The sequence below is a fragment of the Frieseomelitta varia genome, unplaced genomic scaffold (genome assembly GCF_011392965.1).
Source record: "Frieseomelitta varia isolate USP_RPSP 00005682 unplaced genomic scaffold, Fvar_1.2 scaffold_463, whole genome shotgun sequence".
In the NCBI taxonomy this organism is placed as follows: domain Eukaryota; kingdom Metazoa; phylum Arthropoda; class Insecta; order Hymenoptera; family Apidae; genus Frieseomelitta; species Frieseomelitta varia.
In genome coordinates, this window is record NW_025110216.1 from 205,085 (window position 1) to 225,740 (window position 20,656).

General features: G+C 49.9%; 1 long non-coding RNA gene across 1 annotated transcript; it reads right to left on the reverse strand.

The window, feature by feature from the left end:
* Positions 1-3,134: 3,134 nt before the first annotated feature.
* Positions 3,135-4,255, reverse strand: LOC122532687. Its single transcript, XR_006307551.1, has 2 exons — positions 3,815-4,255; positions 3,135-3,712 (listed from the first exon to the last, which is right to left on the reverse strand). It is a non-coding gene; the product is annotated as an uncharacterized LOC122532687 (long non-coding RNA).
* Positions 4,256-20,656: the final 16,401 nt, after the last annotated feature.

The following is a 20,656-nucleotide window of genomic DNA, read 5'->3' on the forward strand; positions in this document are numbered from 1 at the left end:
CACGTGTTTGCCCAGAGGCACCGACCGTAGTATTGTTTATTTTTACGTCCAACTGTTTATCCTGCTAATGCGAGAGGATAAAAATAAGACAGACAAGTATCTTTATACAGAGAAGAGGCCGAAATTGTTGAAGAAACAACGAACGAGGACCGGAGTGGGCACTGGGCCCAAGCCAAATAAAGTCAAGCCTTAGTTTTTCGTCGCCGTGTGTGCACGTGTGCGCGCGTGCTTTCGATACGTAGGCCGAAGAGAAGGAGGAGGAGGAGGAGGAGGAGGCGGTGAAGGTGGAGAAGGAGAGACATGGAATCGGGCAGTGTCCGAGCACGTAACCAAATTCAAATCCGGGGGCGCCATTGTTATGCGAGCTGCATCGGCCCGTTCAGATGCCTGACTGCCAAAATCTGCGAGCGCTGGGTTCGATAGCATCGCGGCGCTTCGCTCTAAACCGATCGGCTCGATGCGTCACGGGACTATCGATACGTTTATCCCCTCGGCTCGGCTATTATAAGACGCCCGAATCTCATTACGAGTGCCGTTCGATATTTCGACGGGACTCGCTGTCCGAATCTTTCAGGCGAACAAAGTCGGACAAAGAGGAAGCGCAAAAGAAGGAAGAGGCAGGCGCGAAGGAGAACGGAGTAAAGAGTGGACACGGCGAACGCGCGGAAAAGAAGGGAAGAAGGAATGTACGCGATTATACGCGAGAGAGCAAGAGAGAAACGATTGGCATGCAGGTCGCGCGGTATGTTGTCCTAGGTCACGCGTAATCCCTCTCTCTCCTCTCCTCTCCTCTCCTCTCCTCTCTCTCTACTTCTGACTCTCCCTTGTCCTTTCATCTCGCGAATGATGCACGAAAGTTCCGACCGTCCACCGTGGCTGTCGTCTGTCCATCATTTTCGTAACTAGCTCGTGAACAGAGAGATAAAACGATGCTGACCGATTCGGAGGAAGTGGTGTCGTGGATTTTCTATGGCTTTTACTAAAACACGCCAGATGAATATCGATTGGCAACGACGCGGGGGCGGCGATAAAAATAATTACGCGATTGCGAGTGTGAAACAGGGGGGAATTGTATCAGTATGTGCTCGCGGATAAAAATATACGTACGTATGGTACGTTTTTCATGAAAGTTGCCCGTTCTTCGACGATCGCGCGACGGAGCGCGTTCGACCGGTTGGCAAAATTTTCGCCGGAGTTTCCCGCCAGCGAGGGAGCCGACCGACACGAAAACGATCGTTTTCAAGCGAGAGAAACGCGCGCGCCGGTAGCCGAGAGCGAGAACCGAGTCGACCGAACGAGCGCGTACGAACGAGCCCAGCGATCGCTTATTCCTGACGAGGAGGGCACGATCGTCGGCGTGCGCGCACGAACGGGACGGTGAATGCCCAAAACTCAGCTGGTGTCAATGAACTCGGCTATGTGAGGAGTCGGACGAGGCCTCCTCGGCTTATACTCACTATCGGGGTCTTGTCTTTCCCATGGAACCAAGACTAATTTCGTGACTTTGCGAAAGCCTCGCAGCGACCAGGAAGCGCAGCTTCCTGCAAACGGAGTTCGATCGCACTCGATTTTCTCGATCCAGAGCTACGACGTTTGACTATTTTTTTTGCCAACAGACGTGGTAAATAGGCGCGGGTCGAACAACACGCGGAGAACGAGCAAGCGGTGGGTAATAACGTAAGAGAGCAACAAGTGGAAGACGGAAGTGCGATAAACTACCAATACCCGAAGCAAGATACATAGATAAAATCGTCAAAACCGTGAAAGGAGGCAAACCGTGCGGCAATGTACGTACGGAAGACGAGAGAAGTTCCCCTAATTACGCGCGGCAGCGACATATTTGGCTGTGTGTACCTGTCGGCAGACGGAGAGAGAAAGAGAGAGGTGAACGTTCTAGACCGAGTGGCAAAGCACCTGCTCGTAATCGCGACGAGAAAACCATACGATAGACGAATCTTCTGTCTCTGAAGTTGAATTTTTCCTTATCAAATATTCAATTTCTACGCAATCGAAATTTTGATCGGTCGTATTTAGTCTTGGACTTAAAAAGGAAAAAAAGAAAAAGGCAAAGGCAGCGAATGTCACCTGTATTTCGAACAACGTGACGTAACATGAAGAAATCAGACAACTGCCTTCCCGCATTGCTCTCGAAGCTGGCAGCGTGTTCGTTCTTAACCGGCTCCCTCTTCTCTCCCCGTTTTGAGTCGCCGGTCACGCGCGGGTCAGCGAATCTTTGAAGAGGAATCCTCCCTTCTTTCGCGACTTGGACGCGAGTAGCACCGCGACGGCTATGCCGAACAAGGTAGAAGTGGTGGAGGTGACTCGAGAGGGAGACAAGAACGAACGAAGTGGGAGGGTTGACCGCCGAAAGAGAAGTTCAAGTAGTTGCGATTCGATCGCGACGATAACGCGGTATGCCTCGCGTCATCCTCGAGCGAAGAAATCACCGAGAGAGGTGGAAATTCGAATTTTCATTCAATTCGAGAGTAACTCGATAGAAGCGGTAAGATCGTTCGCAGGTCGTTCGATTTCGTTGCAATTATCGAAGTAATAAGAATCGTTGATCAAACTCGCAAACAGAATACCGCTACCATATGTCACCGTACGGGCGAGCATTACGTAATAGAGCGGAACACAGGTGAACTCGTATCTATCAACTTGATAACATCTATCGACGATAAGAAAAATCCGTCAACGACCGTAACGATGGCGATCTACCAGTCGGTGATTAACCCTCGCGCGGATAAGTCTAGGTGAAAGAGGTAGAAAATGGGAGGGGCAGGGGAGAGGTGATAGGAGAAGAAACGGGAGAAAGAAACGTCGTTGAATTCCGGTCGATCGATGAGCCGGTAAGAGAGCCGATGAGTGGATAGAGAGAGAGAGAGAGAGAGAGAGAGAGAGAGAGAGAGAGAGAGAGAGAGAGAGAGAGAGCAAGCTGCTCTATAAATACGGGCACGAGAACTAGTAATTAACTGACTGACCTCTTAGACGCAGGCAGTGACGATCTCCGAGCGCTTCATTGATGAGACGAGAATGGAGAACGGCGATGTCTTCCCTTCCGTATGTGGATGCTCCATTCGGGTCTCCTCAGATTCGAGGTCGAGATTTTCTCTCTTCCCCTCGCGTGTCCCATCTTCGATTTCACGTCGTTTCACGTCTTCGACACCGTCTGCCGGTCCCCTCTTTTCGATAATTAGGAGACTGAAGAGAAAGAGAAAGAAAAAAGAGAGAGAGAGAGAGAGAAAGAGAGAGAGAAAGAGAGTCTTCAATACTGGCCGGTGGGATCGAGGCCTGTGCTGGCAGCCATGTCGCGACCTTGAGGTACCTCGACTCTCTCGATTACTTCCTCGTCTCTTCCGGAATCCTCCTCCTCGACCTACCTCCACTTCCCTTCAGTACTGACCGGTCGGATCGAGTCCAGCCATTTTGCAGGATGCGTCTCGATTCAACTTGTACGTATAAATAATCGACTCGACGGAAACTGGCCACGGGACGCGGGTATTTCGATCGGCTATCTCTCCGGTTGCTCTGCCTGTAGAGTGGGGAGAGGTTGTTTCCAGCTCTTCTGGTTTCACCGTGGTATTCAGTAAAGTCCTGTGGGGTCCAATCCAGATGCCATGATGTCAACGCGAATGATATTAACAGTGTCACGAGTGCTGGTGCGGAGACAAAGAGATGAACCGAAGTCTTCCGTTTCTTGCGAGTTTCTCTCCTGGAAGATGGAAGAACAACGTTTCGTTCAGTATTGGCCGGTAGGGTCCAACTGACGAGCCATATCTTTCCACCCAGTTAACTCGACAGCACCGGCTCTTACGTGCATCAATTAACTGTCTGCTGGATAAACGGCGGTGAAAACAACGCCAAAGGCTCGTCGACTCCGGATGCACTCCACGAGCTGAAGAATCCACGAGCACGATCAAATATAGACGAAGTCAGGCGTAAGCGTGCACAGTGAGAGACGAACGATTTCGACGATACCGACAGTAAGCTGCGGACTGCCGCGAAACGTGAAACGTACGAAACTGTGTGAAACAGAACGCAAAATAGAGAGAGGGGAAAAAAAATATATTGAGAAAGCCCCGAAAAAGACCGGCTGCTGTGTGCGTGACCGTGCCCCACAGAGCTCTGACAGCTCCACGGCGAGTGGCCTCGCTTAAGTCTCGGCTGACCCCCACTTGCTCGACCGGGGGCGACGCTGATTGGTCGACGCCACCGGCTACACCGGCAATCGGCACTCCGATCAAGCTTTCGGAAAATTTCCCCCGATATATCGTCCGGACGAGCCCAACCCCCACGAGTGTACCGGATCGGGGACCCACTACGTGGGGAGGAAAGTGGGATTCGTTGGTCACTCTCGAGGAAGGGAGAGACACTTCCGAACGGCTGACGCTTCCACTCGGGGCTTCAGCATAACATTTTCACGACCGATTGGACGAGACCCGGCGACCGACCAAGGGGGCGAGATAATTTACCGCACGAAACGAGAGGGATTCGTCGCGAAAACTCCAACAGGGCGTTTCGGTCGATTTTCTTCCAACGGAGCACCGAGAACTGCATCACACGCGAGAAACTGCTCCGTTGTATCGTTGCTCCTGTGCACGCACATGAATCTCTAGATCTCACGGCTCTGATTCACCGGCGTTTCATTTCGAAATTGGAATTTCGAGGTAGTGAATGAACGATCGACTATATGACGTTTATCTTTCGGGTAGTGCAGCCGCGTTTACGTCTCGTTCCACTTGCTTGCGCCGTGGTGGTCTTTAGCTCGCCGTTGCCGCGGCTGGCTCGCAATCGACGGGGCAAAAAGTTCGCGCGAACGTTGGCAAAGTATGCGACCACGTTTCCCGGATGGAAAACTGGATCGCTGGAACGTTCGGACGAATTTTCCACCGGTGGAAACATCGAGACGTACGACGACGTGGCGATTTCTGCAGCTCGGTGAATTCATTGACCTCGTGTAAAATCGATTCGGTCGTTATCGGGCGGCACGGTGCGCGCAGGGAACAAGACGTACGTTATCAGAACGTACTTGATAATCTCTTCTCCCCTTCCTCTCCGTCGTCGTTCTTCTTTCTGATAAAATCGCTTTTACTCGCTTATCGTTTGAAAAGAAGATAATCGTAGACAACGTTATGTCTCGGTTTTGCGAGTTTTGTAATCTTAAATGCGTTATTCACCTGATTCGTTGCGACGAATCTCAAAACTCGCAAAACGAAAACGTCCTGAAACGACTTGACCGAACGTATTCAGAGATGTATCAGCGTTGGTACGCATACGCTACGAAAATAAACTCGAGCGTGCATTAAATCATCGCGAGCGCCGGTTCGTGCCAAGCACGGCCTCTTCCTACGTTCGTCCTACGAACTGGAATTCGTAGACTTCCCTTCGTTCCAGCCCTAATGCTCTCGATAAGGAAGCTCGTTAGCTAATAGGCTGTACGTCTCGGATCGGTCGAACCAGACGCTTACGTAACCGGACGGAAATGTCAAAAAATCGGTAGACTTTGTCACCCCTGTCAACAAATACGTTCGTATCTAGTTGAATTAAATATCACAGGTCGCTAACAAAGAGAAGAGCAACGTCTCGGCAGCTTTCACACCTGCGTGAAATACGAGACTTTTACGAACTAACCCTTCATTCTAAATCCCCGTCGAACGCTGTGTCGACGTTCGAAAGTCGTAAACGCATCATCTCGAAGGGATTTTTCTTCGCGTTGTTGTCGTCTGTTTCTTTCTCTCCCCCCCCCCCCAACCACTCTCTTTCTCTATTCTTCTCTATACTTGGTTTTACCATGTTTCCAGCGTGCTATTCGAACACGTAGAAAAGGATCGAGGCTTACGAACGGCCAAAGCGTTTATTGCGCGTCGCAACTATTCTTAAGTGCCGGTGCGGATTAAGGGTGTGGCCCCACCGCAGTTACCGTTCTGGCCCCATTAAGACAACAGGCCATACCGTGGCTCCTCGTTTGCACAGGAGACAATGACCGGTGGCCCCAGACGGTTCACCTCCGCCAAGTTCCACCTCCTGCGCACCCATATCGGATCAACAATTGTTGAACCACGGAGCCCCTGATCTCGTCGTACGCGAGGTCCTTCCGCAGACTATCATATAATCCAAAGGATCGTTTGATAAAGTTGCGCTGTTTCTCGTAACTTTTCAGAGCTACCGCTGATCGTAAATACTCGCAAAGATTCGCGAATCTGCTTCTAATAGCAGCTGATTTCCATTCCATTTCATTGTGCACGAAACGTTCCTCTATTCTATCTCTATTCGTTGGCGAGACGTGCAAAGCGTGCAAAAGGAGAATCAACGTAACAGCCGAACGTTGTTAATTTACATGATGGGGGCTGGTAAAGCCTCCCTGTCGTAAATCACTTCCGTTTTAACCCCTTCGTTTCGAGAGAAAAGTTTCGTTTCCAACCCTGTAGGGACATTGATTTGACTCGGTAGAGCCACGGATTCCTGGTCCATCAGTTTTACGAGCCGCGAGAACTTTTTGTCCTCGAAAGAAGAAGCTGAAGAAGAACTAGAGGAGCGAGAAGAAGAAGAAGAAGCAACGAGACGACCCTAACGGACTCAGGAACAAGAAGAGGACGGGGCGCAAGCGTCGACGGAGCGAGAAGGAGAAAGAGACGCGACCGGCGGCGGAGGACGGGGACGTTGGTACACGCCGGCATCTGATCGGCCGATACAAATAAAGCACAGTACTGCCATCGGTCGTGTAGATATACCGCGAGAACGTGCAGTTTGTAGTTTGTCGCCCGTCGTCGCTCGCGGCTACGACTTCGTGTTACTGGGATAAAAGGTGAACGACTCGCTGGTACTCGCTTTGCTCGTCCCACCAGCAGCATCCCGCTCGACGTTTGGAGGGGTAGCGTCCTTCTACGAAGTCTAACTGAGAGATACGCCGGGACGGAGGGAGAAAGAGACAGTTGTCGATGGTCCGGTGGGAAGAGGACGGACTGTGAGAGAGCAGCAGAGTTAAAGAGGAGCAGGGGAAGAAACAGAACACAGAAGATGAGAGAAAGAGAGAGAGAGAGAGAGAGAGTAAGACAATGGCGGAGGGGGGCGGGGAGGAGGTAGAGGGAAAGAATAAATTACTTGATCATCCTCCAAGGTTCGATTCACCGACTGCGTGCATCTCCTCCGTTGCGCCGGCACGCTGTCATTAACGCAATTTTTGCGCGGAAATGTAAATCTGTTCGATGCCGCGAACGGACTCGGCCTGGCCTCGCGTGGGCGTAATTGATCCGTCTAGCGTGGCGATAATAACGACAAACACGAGCACCGCGGGTCGGCTAAGCGCGATTTAATGAACCATCCATGGAAGAAACGGTTTCAAAGCTCGTCAGACATCAGGGAGGATGACCAGCTTCTCGAACGACCTTTACGAACACCGTGTGGCGATTTAATACAATCCAATTCAATAATTGAGCTCATGGTTTCCCGCGGTAATGGACGTTGAAGGATATTTACGCGTTTACTATCGTTTGAACGCATACGGGAGCACGTGGTGCTTGCGAATGAGAGGTTCTACCGCGCGAATCCTCAATGGCGACGAACGAGAAGCTTACACTTTGATTCCTGCAATAAGTTCATACGAAAGTAAACTTATTAATCTTAAATTTTAAAAAAAGGACAATTATTTCAAATAAATTCTGAAATAATTTGAAAACGCACTTTCGATCGAACTTTGGTCACTCGTTCATGAACGCACGTAATTACGTGTCTCATGAGCTTACCAGAAGAATTAGTTTAAGTTGAAATCTCGATCCGTGGGCGTTTTAAGGGCGTACGAACAACTTATATAATTCCGGTGGACGGTCGGCAGGTTACAAATCTCCATTTTATAGCCGGTGCAGCGGCCAGTGTCGAAACTCGATTCGACCGCATAGTTCGGCGATCAACGAAGCTCTTCGATCCACGATCAAGGCGACGACGGCGTCCTTTGCAACCATTCAGATATATCTACTTCTCTTCTTCACTCTGCGCGTCAATGCCGTATAACCATACTACACGACCGATTGTGCAAGAAACGAATAGTCTACCTACTTACTCACGCCGTTTGCGCAATAGCCAGTTTCGAAAAGACATGCCAGCATGGAGCGTCTCGTTCGAGAATGCATCGTTCCGTGCAACGATGGAGAGAGAGGGAGAGAGAGAGAGACTATTCACGTCCTATTCACGTGATTGGTTGGTCGACGATTAATTAAGCTGCTCGATTGGGAGACCACGAAACGATACGATGAAGAAGAGGTTTTAAAAAGCACGATTGATTGCTCGAGGCCGGAAGGGCCTTTTAGCCGGGACTTCGCTCCACATTGTTGATGAGAAGCGCCTTTAATTACCGCCGACTTCCTACTCTAAGCTGCCCCCTTTGCGCGCCTGGACCGGACTCGTTTCCACAGGCCATAAGCCATAGCACGGTGACGCACAGGTCCATTAGGCGGCTAATGACGGAACTAAACGCTGAACATTCGTGGCTAATTTTCGGATGCTTGCAACATCGCGATTTATATCAATACATGCCATTTTTCGAGAACATTGTCCGATCAGGATCAGCCATTATCTACTTACATGTGCGATACTTTATCTTCGTTTTATGTCTGCTGTAGGTGAGCAACATGATATCGTCGCCATTTTGCAGCTGTGGCAATATTGTATATATCAGCAGTTTTGTGTTTTTCACAATACCGTACAACATGATGATTTCGATATTGGAAATATAACACTCACTGCAAACGTACGATTGAAATCCTTGGTGATTTCGCAATGGTTGATTCTCCTTTTTTTGATGATACATGCAAACGATTTGTAACGATTCTGCTACTGTGAATACAAGACGTAATGCGATATCCGACTGTCATTTCGTAACGTTAGCATCGTGCGGTTCAGCAACTTCCAATAGGTATTCCTAATAAAATGGCAAACTGTGCGACACTCATTGGAAATATCGCAGATCGTTGCAACTTTGTAACAATAAAAATACGGTTCAGTTTGGTATCACCGCTAAAAATTTTGCACTCGAGCCTTTACGAAAGCTTTTCTCACGTGACACGTGACACGTGTCTTAGCCATAATCCTGGCGATCCTTCGCATAATGGAAAACTCGCGCAATTTTTGATAATATTTTATTAACTATATATTATTATATTAAATAATTATTTACAGCTTGTCATGGTGCAAAAGCTAGAGTATTAGATTCTTACGAAGGTCACCAAGGACCAGAGTAGAAATTAGCGCACATGCTGTACAAGGTGGCATAGATTTCTCACATCTATTCTTAACACCATCCATTGATTGGACAATTAAACTCTGGAGTTTTAAGGAGAGTAAACCTACTGATCTACTCGATCAGAGGGAAGCTGTACGTGCTACGATGGCAGGACTCGTGATGACGCACGCGGTGTCGTCGTGCGAGGAAAAAAGAAGACGAGCAGATGAGGAGAGGGGAGGAAGTAACGAAAGACGGGAATGAAACAACGATGAAGAAGAAGAAGAAGAAGAAGGAAAAGAAGAAACGACAAGGCGATCTTAATCGCGTGGCGCGGACGTGATCCTAGGTCGTCGAAGGACTCGGAAGTTGGGGCGCGCGCGTGGTGCCCTGACTCGGTTTGCTCCACTAGCGGCTGGGAAAAAGTGAAAGACGCTACGGGCGGAGGATGCGAAAGAAAGAGAACGAGGGATGGGGAACGTGGAGAAGAGAAGAGGATCGTTGGTGAAGAAGAGAGGAAATGAGGAAGTGGAGACGGACGCGGAGAGGATGACGTCGGTGGAAAGGTGTGATGGCGAGGGAGGACAGGAGGAAATGAACTGAACGGATAAGAGGAACTGGGATGGAACGTTCGGTCGAAAGAGGAAACGAAGAGAGACAGAGGAAAGCGTCGACGAGAGGGAGCGTGCAGGAGGATCGTGGAAGGAGCGAGAGACAGATGGTTAGGAGGAAGAGAAGGAGAGTCACTCGCTCGAGTTGTCGAGGCGATTGTGCCGATGTGCGTGGCAAAGTTTTGCGCCGAGCTCTCCCTGACCTAACCACTTCGTCTCTCTCGGCTCGTCTGTCGAGCGTGTCACCACGCAAATTGACTGGTCAACCATTTCCCCGATACTGTCTCAAGTATAAAAAATCCTTGCTCCAACTACCCCGATCCCGCGATCTGCATCTAGACAACGCTTTTTCTTTTTTCTTATCGCGAGTTAATTACAGTCTGTTAAGATTGTAAGAATCTGATGGTAAACGCTAATACGTCTCTCTGTGTTTGAGATAACATTTCGATATGTTGGGATTTTCTGAAATTTAATTACGTGGCTGTAGCGAGTCGAGGAGAAGATCGATTAAGTGTATATAAACAACCATAATGGGCAAGATGCGCTTTAGAAGGGCTGGATTGCCGCCTGGGTTGGAACTCTCGCGAGAGTAGCCGCTTTCAGCAAGACGCAGCGCGCAGCCTCTAGGTCGGCCGTTCACCCTGTCCCGAGAGCCGAGACTCGCGACCGGCAATGCTGAAACTCGATCGAATTTCGCTGTTGGCTGCGAGCAGCCACGAATCGCCACGGCTGTTCACCGGGAAATACGCTTCCGGGAAAGCGGTCGGAAAAAAAAAAAACGAATTCTCAAACGATGGAGGAAAGGAGAACACGAACGCGCGGACGTTCGTCGGGAGGACGGGAACGCGGTGGAATCGAGCCGGCTGTGTTGTCGATCGAATTCCAGTGAATCGTGTCGGTTCGACGCGCGGAGCGTTGCTTTTTATCCTGGCGCTCTCGTCGTCGATCGATCGTCAGCCAACGATTCGTCCGGTAATGAAGATCGTCGAGTCGAAACTCTCTTGCGGAGGGCGGAGGTAAGACAGGAACAACGTCTCTTTGGAATTCATTGGCCGCAGAAAGATTCGCGATCGATAGGCTTGCGGATAAACGTGCACGAGTCGGGATTTGTCGCCTTTATTGAATGCAATGAGAATCGAAGTTGGTATTTTCGTTTTTTAATTGGAATTTCATCCTTTTCATAAATCTTTGTTCTTGGCGAAATCTCCAATTTGTTTCTTCTGTAAATGCGTAGAGCGAAATCTTCGGTTACGTGTTCAGCGACTATAAACAGTCCTGTTGTAATCGCACATTGTGAATCACTTGGTGGTTGGATCGAACGCTTTCACGAAAAAATAGGTAAACGCTCAATGTTCGTGGACGTTGAGACAAACGGGATGGTGGATGATGAAAGCTACTATAATTTCTTTGTCCTCCGCAACGATGTCTGGTATAATTGATTCCTCAGTGCCCCATCGGACGTGCTCCAGGCGGTATTTACCGACCACGATCCTCCGTCGATTCGTCACAGTTCTGTACTTCCTGTTTCGTAGCTTCTCCCGCGAGACCTCTAACCGATAAACGTGTCTATCTATCGTGCCGTCTGAATTATCCTACGATGAGTTACATCTTTGGTGATTGTTCACGAACCGAGGCAAAATAAGCGAGGAAAAAGGGTATCGAATAAAGCGAAGTCCAGATTCAACACGGGCTGACCCGCTTGCTGTTAATCGAGGCCCCAGCAGTCCGATACTCTTTTTCAAGGTAAAAAACCGTGCTGACCGTGTGATACCTTCCCCTCCCCCCACGCCCGCACCCCTCCCACCCTCGGCGGTCCTCCGCCCCCGTGCCCCGCTGTCGATCGACCGGAGCCCGTTTCTTGCGAATCGATTCAGCTGGATCAGTGACCTGAAGTCGGGGCGCCATGCCCCGTGTTCCATCGATACGGGCTCACGAATTATCACCCGTCCTTTCGTGTTCCTGTTTATCTTCCTTGCTTCTCTTAACATTACACCTTGTCTTCCTCTTCGTTTTCTTCTTCTTCTTCTTCTTCTTCTTCTTCTTCTTCTTCTTTTTTTCACTCTCAGCTGTTTTCTCGCCTAGCGACCGTCTCTAGGCGCTGCGGAGCTCCGCTGGTAGCCCGAGAGGGGAGACGAGAGTACCCGGCACGGTTAGGCCGCCGATTCACCAATTCGGGATTCTACTGCCGCGAGCGCCTTGAGGAGGGAACTGGTGAATAAGTGACGATAAGTAGGTAGATGGGTAGGTAGGCAGAATGGATAGGTTGGTTGGCTAGTCGGCTCGTTATGTTAGGTGCGTTGACCCGCCTGGCGTGTTCGCTGTTCAGCTAGAGACAGATAGAGAGGCAGGCGGCGGGGAGAGCTGTGAAAGAACGAGACGAGCGGATCCTCGAATAACGATAGAACGAGATAGTATGATCGGGAATCGTGCGAGTACGAGAGGGGGGGGGGGGCAGGCCCTTGGCCAGGCGGACGGAGGGGAAGGGTTGTCAACACGTCAAGTCCGCGATTCTCCTTCCGCGGCTGATCGCTCGAGCCCGAAAACCGAACAAAGAACGTTGAACTCCGCCGCCTTTCGACTGGCGTTTACACGCTCGAACCAACTCTCCGGGGGATACGGTCATCGTGTCACGATCGAGGCCACCGTTCGATGCGAACCGTGGCATGCGTCTTGCTCACCGATCGTTTCTTCGACGCGATTTATCGGTCCAGATCGAATGCTCTTCGTCTCGTATCAGATCTTCATAAAGATACATATATATAAAATATAATATTATACATATTGCAATTATACATATCACAGCGAGACTGTATATATTGCAACAGCATGTGCGATTTTCAAATGTTACCCGCGCGATCGTACTGAACGGTTTACGAGGTAAAGGTGTGCGTAAATGCCATGCAATTATTCTGGGGGAACTTTTTCACGTTGGACAGGAAGCCAGAGTTTCCGTCGATTTCATGAAAATATATCCCGGAATTGAAAGAGGCCTCCGAAAGGAACATCCGGCGATCGATTTTTTAACACCTTCGGCGCGTTCTCTCTTTCCGCCTGTCACGATTCTGTTTTACTTTCCCCGCGCGTGAAAAAAAAAAAAGAAGCGAAAGAAAGAGACGGAATAGAAGGAGAGGCAGCTTCCTCGTCGGGGGAAAGTGAAATCGGCCGACTGCACGGTTGCACGCGTGTTCACCTTGTTCACTGCTGCTGCCTGTCGCGTATATCAGCCCCGGCCAATGCTACCATTAATAATGCAACTCGCTAATTTACCTGCGTCCCCGGTGGAGGCAAGAAAGGTCAGAGAAAGCGCGTGTATCGCGGTACGATTCGCGAGAAATCGCGCGCCCGCGCCCGCGCTCGCTGCGAGCACTTTCCAAAGTGTCGAGAAAAATCGAAGAACGTGACGGACGGTATGTTGATTGTGGTTGCATTGGGAGATCGGCAAAGTATCTCGAAGTATAAATATAGAAACGTGTTTTTCGTTCGATTGCATTGTAAAGTAGACGCGACGTGTTGGGAACGTTTCAAAGTAGATATCATGTTTTACGTTCAAGAAATTACTTTATTCCGTCATTTCATTACCGATTTAACCATCGCCGACTCACCAAACAAGTGTTACGTGACGCCCGTCACATCCATCGCATATCCTCCGTAAAGGCATCTTCTTGTTCGTGTCCGTACCATTTATCTCCTCGTCGGACAACCTTACCGTTTACAGGGTATACAAAATTAACAACATCGACCATTTGAAGAAACAACAATATGGAGTCGACAGGAGAGTAATCAACGTAATTGGACCACCCAGGAATTCTGAACGAACATTTCCCATGAATGTTCTCCCTTTCACGAATAAAACAAAACTTCCTGGTAGGAATGATTGTCCTAGTAAAAACGAGGCCAGAATTCAACTAACAGCAAGTTAATTTCTTAGTCAATTTACATTGTCGAATTTCATTCGATCCACAATGTCGTTACGAGAAGACATTTCAAACGCTTGTTGAGTTTTTTCTATTCAGATTCTATTTATTTCCTGTAGGTGTAACATCTTACACGTTATAGTTCCGTCAATGATTTGAAATCGCTCAATTATTATTATTTTTAATATTACTCACTTTGTCATACTTATTCCACACTTTGCGAAAAGTAAATCCACACTCGGAGGAAGTAGGAAATGGGTAAGGAGAAGTCTCTGAATCGAATCGGGGGGAGGGGGGGGGGGTAAAGCGGCGGCACAGGATGTCAAAGAGCATCACCCCTCGGGCCGGTGTGTGCGAACGCTCGTCACGCACGCAGAACTGTTGTGCAGAATTTAGCGCGCATTTGCATCCCGGGAGGGCGTGTGTGCGGCGTGTGTGCACGTGTGCAGACGTGGCTGGTCGCGTGCATCGACGCGCGAATCGCGGCGCGCTGTGTGTGCGTGCACCCGGCTCGATCAGCTCGAACGCGTGATCGGCACGCGAGTCGAATCTCGATCGGTCGGTGCGCGTGCGCTTCGCTACGCGACCGGACAGCCGGTCTGCGATGCGACCACGAAACAGGGTCGAACGATCCGCACCGCTAACGATCGGCCATTACACGAGAGTGAAAGAATGAACGAGTCTGCTTTGCCTGACAGCGCGCGATCCGCATGGAATCGGGGTCATTAGCGACGTTTGTGCCTCGATCCCGCGAATTTCTGGGGTCCTGCCCGTGGTACAGGTAGATATTAATTAGAGATTAACTCTGCACGAGCGTGTGCGTGTATCTGATGATGGCTGTGGGTGCATGATCGTAATCGATCGTTGGGTGTTAAACGCGCCCGCAGGCACGTAGCTTCTTTTCATAATAAATATTGGGAACGATTATAGTCATTCACGCTGCTCATTGAATTATACATATAAAGCATGATGTAACGCTTCGTGTAATGACGAGTTTGAGATAGGGATGTTTATACAAATTACTGAAGCTGCAGAAATTTTTTTCGTATCTAACGTACACAATTATCTCGTAATGTAGGTGTATACAAGGCGTGAATCATCTTATCCTACGCAAAAAATATAGAAATTTGTAAATATAGATAGTCTAGTTGTATTTAAAGAAATATCGCGATGATTGTTTTTACATATTATTTTTACATATTATTTATATCTCGTATCTCTGTAAATACCAAATGCATGAATATCAGCAAGTCGGAGATCGCTTTGTCCGAAAATTTACAATCAAAATATCGGGAGTGGAAATTTCATGCAAGAATGTTGGTTGGTTAGTTTCAACACTATTGTCTCGCGTGCAACTATGCGCTCTGTGCAAGCTACTTTGAAATTTCTGCTATCTACCTGCATATGTAACGAGGTTTGACCTGTAACAAGGTTCCTACATATGTACAATGTTTTACCCTATTTTCATTGGTATCTTGGGTGGAATGGGACAGTGTACACATGTGCAACACTGCAATCACGAAACGTACATAACAGACAACGCACACGTGCTTATATAACGTCTCAATACGAATTTTTATGCCTCTTCCAGACCCTTTTCATTCATTGATCAAACTTTTTTTTTCGTATCGATTCCTCGCTGGTGAGTTCTAAATTCTTGAAAATTCTTCAAACGCTGCTTTTTTCGACCTCTTCCGTTAAAGAAGAGAGTGTAGAGGATGTTCTCGACTGGAAGGAAAATTCAAATTTCCTACAGCATCAACGTGGGATGAACGAGGTTAAAACTCGACTCGCTGCTGCGGGGTGGATCAACAGAGGAAGGCGCTGCTCGGACTCAGAGGCAAAAGAAAGTGCTTTGGTTTCTGGCGAGCGTGGTGAGAAAGAAAAATGAACGTCGCGAAACGGAGGTGCGGAAGGAGATCGCCGTCCAGTCTAGCGAAACTGGCACAGTGTCAAGGTGCCTCGCGGGCACATTTGCTTCAGCAGGCCGCTGAAGAGGGGCGTGCAGAACGCGGAAGGAGTGGGAGATGCATCGTGGTCACCCTTCCACCTTCGTCGTTTCACCACCGAGCGTGAACGGTGAGCAGAGAGCCGGTCGAAGCGAACGAACCGTGAGGCGGACTTTCACGGGGCTTTCTTTCTTCTTTCGCGGCCGACTTGCCACTTGCCCGTGTGTGCCACTATTTCGCTTTAAACACGGCCGAGATATCGCCGCGTTGTTTGACCACACCACGTCGACTGGCATCCGGGGTGAAAGGCAAAACGAGGCACACGAAACGAGAGTCGATTTTCCATGGAAATGAAAAGCATGGCAACGCCTTTCACCAATATGCTCGGCTCTCTTCCTTGCACGATGCACTTTCTTACTTTCGTTTTGTAATACTTGCGTCCACGTACACGGAGCTGACGTGGCTTGGATTTCTCGACGTATGCCCGAGATACGAAACACTATATTTCAATACGATGCGACAGCACGAAACATTGGACAATTTATTGAGAATAGATCGCGATAGAAAAGAGGAAATATGTTCGGGACGAAGTTCAAAAGACAGGCGGACATTACACCGTGAAGATGACTAAGTTACATCAATTATCGCGGCGAAACTGCTAAAAAATTCAGATCCAAATATACCGATGGATACGAGCGTGGTTCGTAATGCAGTCACGTAACGTCCTCGAAAATTGAATTCTTCCGTGTACCATCGCTAAAGCATTCCGGACGCCGTTCCCGGTATGTCATTCATAAAGAAATTACACCATCTTGTTATTCAACGATTATTTATAGCAAACGAGGCGGGTGTGGACGGAACGTTTGGCCATTTCTTTGCCTCTTCGGGACCTAGTTTCGAACGTTTAAATTTCCTACGACTTTCTCATCTTTGTCGAATGCAAACGTCTTCATTCCAAGGGAAGGATACGAAGAATACCTGTGTGAAAAACGAACGAAACAACAGTGACATGAACGCTGCTGATACATCGTCTTCGAAGATTGAACATCGAAAAGTGCAAAGAGAGCGGCACCTGAAGAGGACGCAAGAGAGAACACTGTGGTGGGACTCTGCGATTTCGTGGTACCACGAAATGATATTCAATCGTGTGTTTCGACAGGCCTGGTGTCGTTAACCTCCTGTTCGGTTCGTTTCCCGTTAGCGGGGGAACAATTGTCCGATCTAGGACTAGCCGGTCGCCACTTGGACGCCCACTCGTCCAGGTCTATTTCAAGTCGGCGAGTGTGTCCCGTAGGTTGCGAATTGGGCGTTGTCCTTCGCCTGCTTCCTCCTGGCGTCTCAAGCTCGGGCGACGAGCTCGCGCGTGGAATGCCACGTGGGATTCACGGACTTACGAGAAAATCTTTTTTCCCTCCCACCTTCTTTCTGGTCGGGTTTCGGTGGGTCTGCCGCCTCGAGCGCCGAAACGATGCCTTCCCGGTGGAGAAGGGCGCGCTCGGTGGAGCGGGGCGGCGGTATGCATAGAGGATCGGGAGGGAACGGACACGGTCGCGAGCAACTGGGTGTGTGCACTCTGAAAATCCAAGGGATCCACGTGGATGGCCCAAATGTTCGGCCAAGAGTGTTGCAATCTTGCTCTTCGGACCCGTTTTTTTCTATGCTCTTCCCGATCCCCTCGAGCTCCGCCTCTCCTCTCCGACCGTCCACGATAAATCATCGCGTGATTTCTCACGGTGAACGAGGAACGACCCGTGGGTGGATGGTGGATCGTTTTTTAACTATTCGACCATTGACTGGGCATTGTCGTAACTGCGACGCGTGAACTACGCGTCTAACCAGGAATATACATATATGTACATACACGCGGAAAGAAACGAGCCAAAGCGAGACGAAGAGGCGGAGAAACGGTGTAAAGTTAATTAGAGACGTGGCTGGGAATTGGGAAGCGACAATGTCAAGAGCAAGAAGTTCTGTAACCTTCTTGCGCGCGTAGAACAATGCATCGCGTGCAATGGCGCGTTTCGTAATCGTATCGGCGTGGCGCTGTGCACGGTAGGTCCGAAAACAGTTTCAAGGCGTTAAATTTGCGGCCTCGTTTACCCGACAGGACGGTAGTTTGCAGCGTAGTTAAAGGCGAGCCAGCGTGTTGTAGAAACGTCACGCAAGACGAGCTCAGCTGTCCGCGGTAACGTGCACTAACTCGCAGCTCTGATCTATGGTGTCAGGGTCCGCGGCTACCACGGCTGATCGCTCTATTATCGAGCTTACGGACCGATCGTTCAACCGACCGGCCTACTTTCTTGAAAATCGTAACTCCACCGAGATATCGTACACCGTTAGCCGGGACGTGCGCCGCCTCATCCGGATATTTGCTCGACGACTTTTAAACCTAGCCTATATTTCTCCGCCTCTTGAGTTATTTTCTCTTTGTATCGGCGGCAGATGTTTAGACTTCCGTGTTTATTCTTGTGATCGTACGATGGGAATTTAATAATTGAAAATCATTGAAAAGTGCATAAACTCGCAAGAATCTGTTCTATCGATCAGATAGTTATACCCAACATGTATAAATTATACGTAATACGTATCCATTTTACGTCGTCGAGTCAAAAAGCAGCTCCGTCAGTAGAAAAAAATTAATCTTCAAGGTTCAAATAGTTCGATAGTAATCTAGCTCAGTCGCATCGTCGAATGATATACCTAAATAAATCCAAAAGGACGAATCGTTGAGCCCCAGAGACCCTGCCACCCCCGAGACGTCATCGATCACGAAGGAGGGATCGAGTCGGCAGGGCATGGCTCGGTATCGATCAACCGAAAGCGGCAAAATAGTCTCGAAGGAAGACAGAGAGTAAGATCTGTTGCGATAACAGCGGACGCAACGATGTTTCACAGATACGTATGCAAATGGCGCGAGCGAGTTGACCGAGTGAGAGAATAGCGATGGGGCGAGCGGTGGTGGTGGCGGCGGTGGAGCCGGTCGAATCTCGAGTAAAATCTCGCGGCAGCGGCGGATGAGGACGAGGAGGAGGCGAGCAACGGTAACCCATTGTATCGAACGGCCGGTTCCTTTACGACTGGTTTCTCACGATCGGTCAGTCGGCGGATAAGCCAGAGGCGAGCAAACGGGGCCTGTCGCGAGGATGTACCCCCGGTGCGTGCAACTGGGTTTACAGCCGGATGCAGGCGGCGAGGTCGCGGCCACACACAAGCGTTACACGGCACGAGGGAACGCTACACGCGGCGAGTGTAGTCGAAGCAGACTCGGAGCGGAGCGGAGTCGGGACAGGGCAAGAGAGTACGAGGCGAAGCCGGATTTCTTTTCTCGTTGCCGGAGCCGCTTGCTCGGGCGCTCGCACGCGGCCACGACTAACTGTATTTTGACTTTGTGGCCTGAATTGCGGTAACACGGTAACTGGCTCCACCGCGCGCGACACCCTGAAGTAACGGACCATATTTCGAAGAGCTACGGCTCTTCAGGCTTTTACGTAGCGTATGAGCTACCTACATAAAAGGCACTCTCACGCGCTGACTCCGTGGCGACGTGCGTGTATATACACACGCGGTCGGCCACCAGTCGGCCGCCAAACGCCACCGATACGCCGCCAACTGTATGGAAGCAAGCACGATGGACAGATGGCCCGATACCAGCGTGCAGGAGCAACGAGGAAAAAGCGCTCGACGGAACGCCGCGTACCACGTCGCGCTGGTATCGTTGAGAACGTGAAGAGAGACGGAAGCGAGCGTGCTCGAGCGCAGGTAGGATCAAGAGCGGTGGCGGTTTGTCAGCGTATGCGCTCGGCCCGTGAGCTCCAACGCGAGCTAGCCTGTATACACGCTTGTTGTTGCAACGTGAGTGTAGGTACAGTTAGATAGAAGGTGGCCACCGGCTCGACTCTGTAGGTCGGAGTCGCGGGACGCGCGGATCGACTCTGTATATCCTTCGCATCCGGGGGATCGTCTTCGAGACGACAGCAGGACCTTGGGCCTTAACCCACTCTTGCTGGGAAAGGGACTAGCTACGTAAACGCTTCCTCGCGTCTCCTTTCCGTGGGGTGTCTCTTCCGCGTTCACCTTCTCGCCGAGAAGACCGATCACTGTCTTCGCGGAGTGTTTCTCCGTCGATCTCGATCGTCAGATGCGTTTAACGACGCGTCGTAACTATAAACTCTAATTTTGTTCGTTTCATCAGCTATTTAAAACTACTCGAAGTAGAATTTCTGAATTCTCTGGCCAGATACGTTGGTTGCTCGACATTCAAAAAGTCGTTTAATTGGTAAATGCCACAATCGACGAATTGAAAATGGAATCGTCTTTTGATCTTTGTCGGTGGGATCTCTTGAAGCAACGTCGATACGTTACCTGCCTCGTAAAGAATCCACCGCCGAAGGATCACGTGCCACGGCACGCGACACTCGGTTTCCGAGATCTCAAAGCACGGTGCAGGATCAGGAAGCGTAACCAAGAGAGCCGTCCCAGAGACTCGTCCCTACTGTTCTCGTTGTTCTCACCCCTTTCTTTCCGAGCGTCTTCCTGCGCCGAAAGAAAGGTGCAGCAGCTGTTTCTGCCGCTTTCTCGAGAACCCTTTCTGCAGAAGGCAGAGGACGTTCTTCCGGGATCCTGCGTATCCCGTATCGCATCGAACTGGTTCTTCTCTCTCGAGGGGAAAAGGTGGCCGCGTGTCAGCGGAGGGTGTGGATGAAAGTGAAGGAAAAGGAAAAGGAAAAGATGGCAGGAAGGGGAGGGAGGGAGCGATCGGCTTTTGTCGGCGCTCCACGTTCCACGCCACGTCCGCGCAATCCGCGGGATCGTTTTCTTCCTGGAAACGCTCAAATTTGATCTACGAGATCGATAGCTTCGACGAGAGACCCGGAAGTCGCTGGCCCCTCGGCCCACGCGACGCGAGACCTCTGCCGCCACGAGGACGCGAGACCAACGTACCTCAAGGCGGAATAATTATCAGTGATA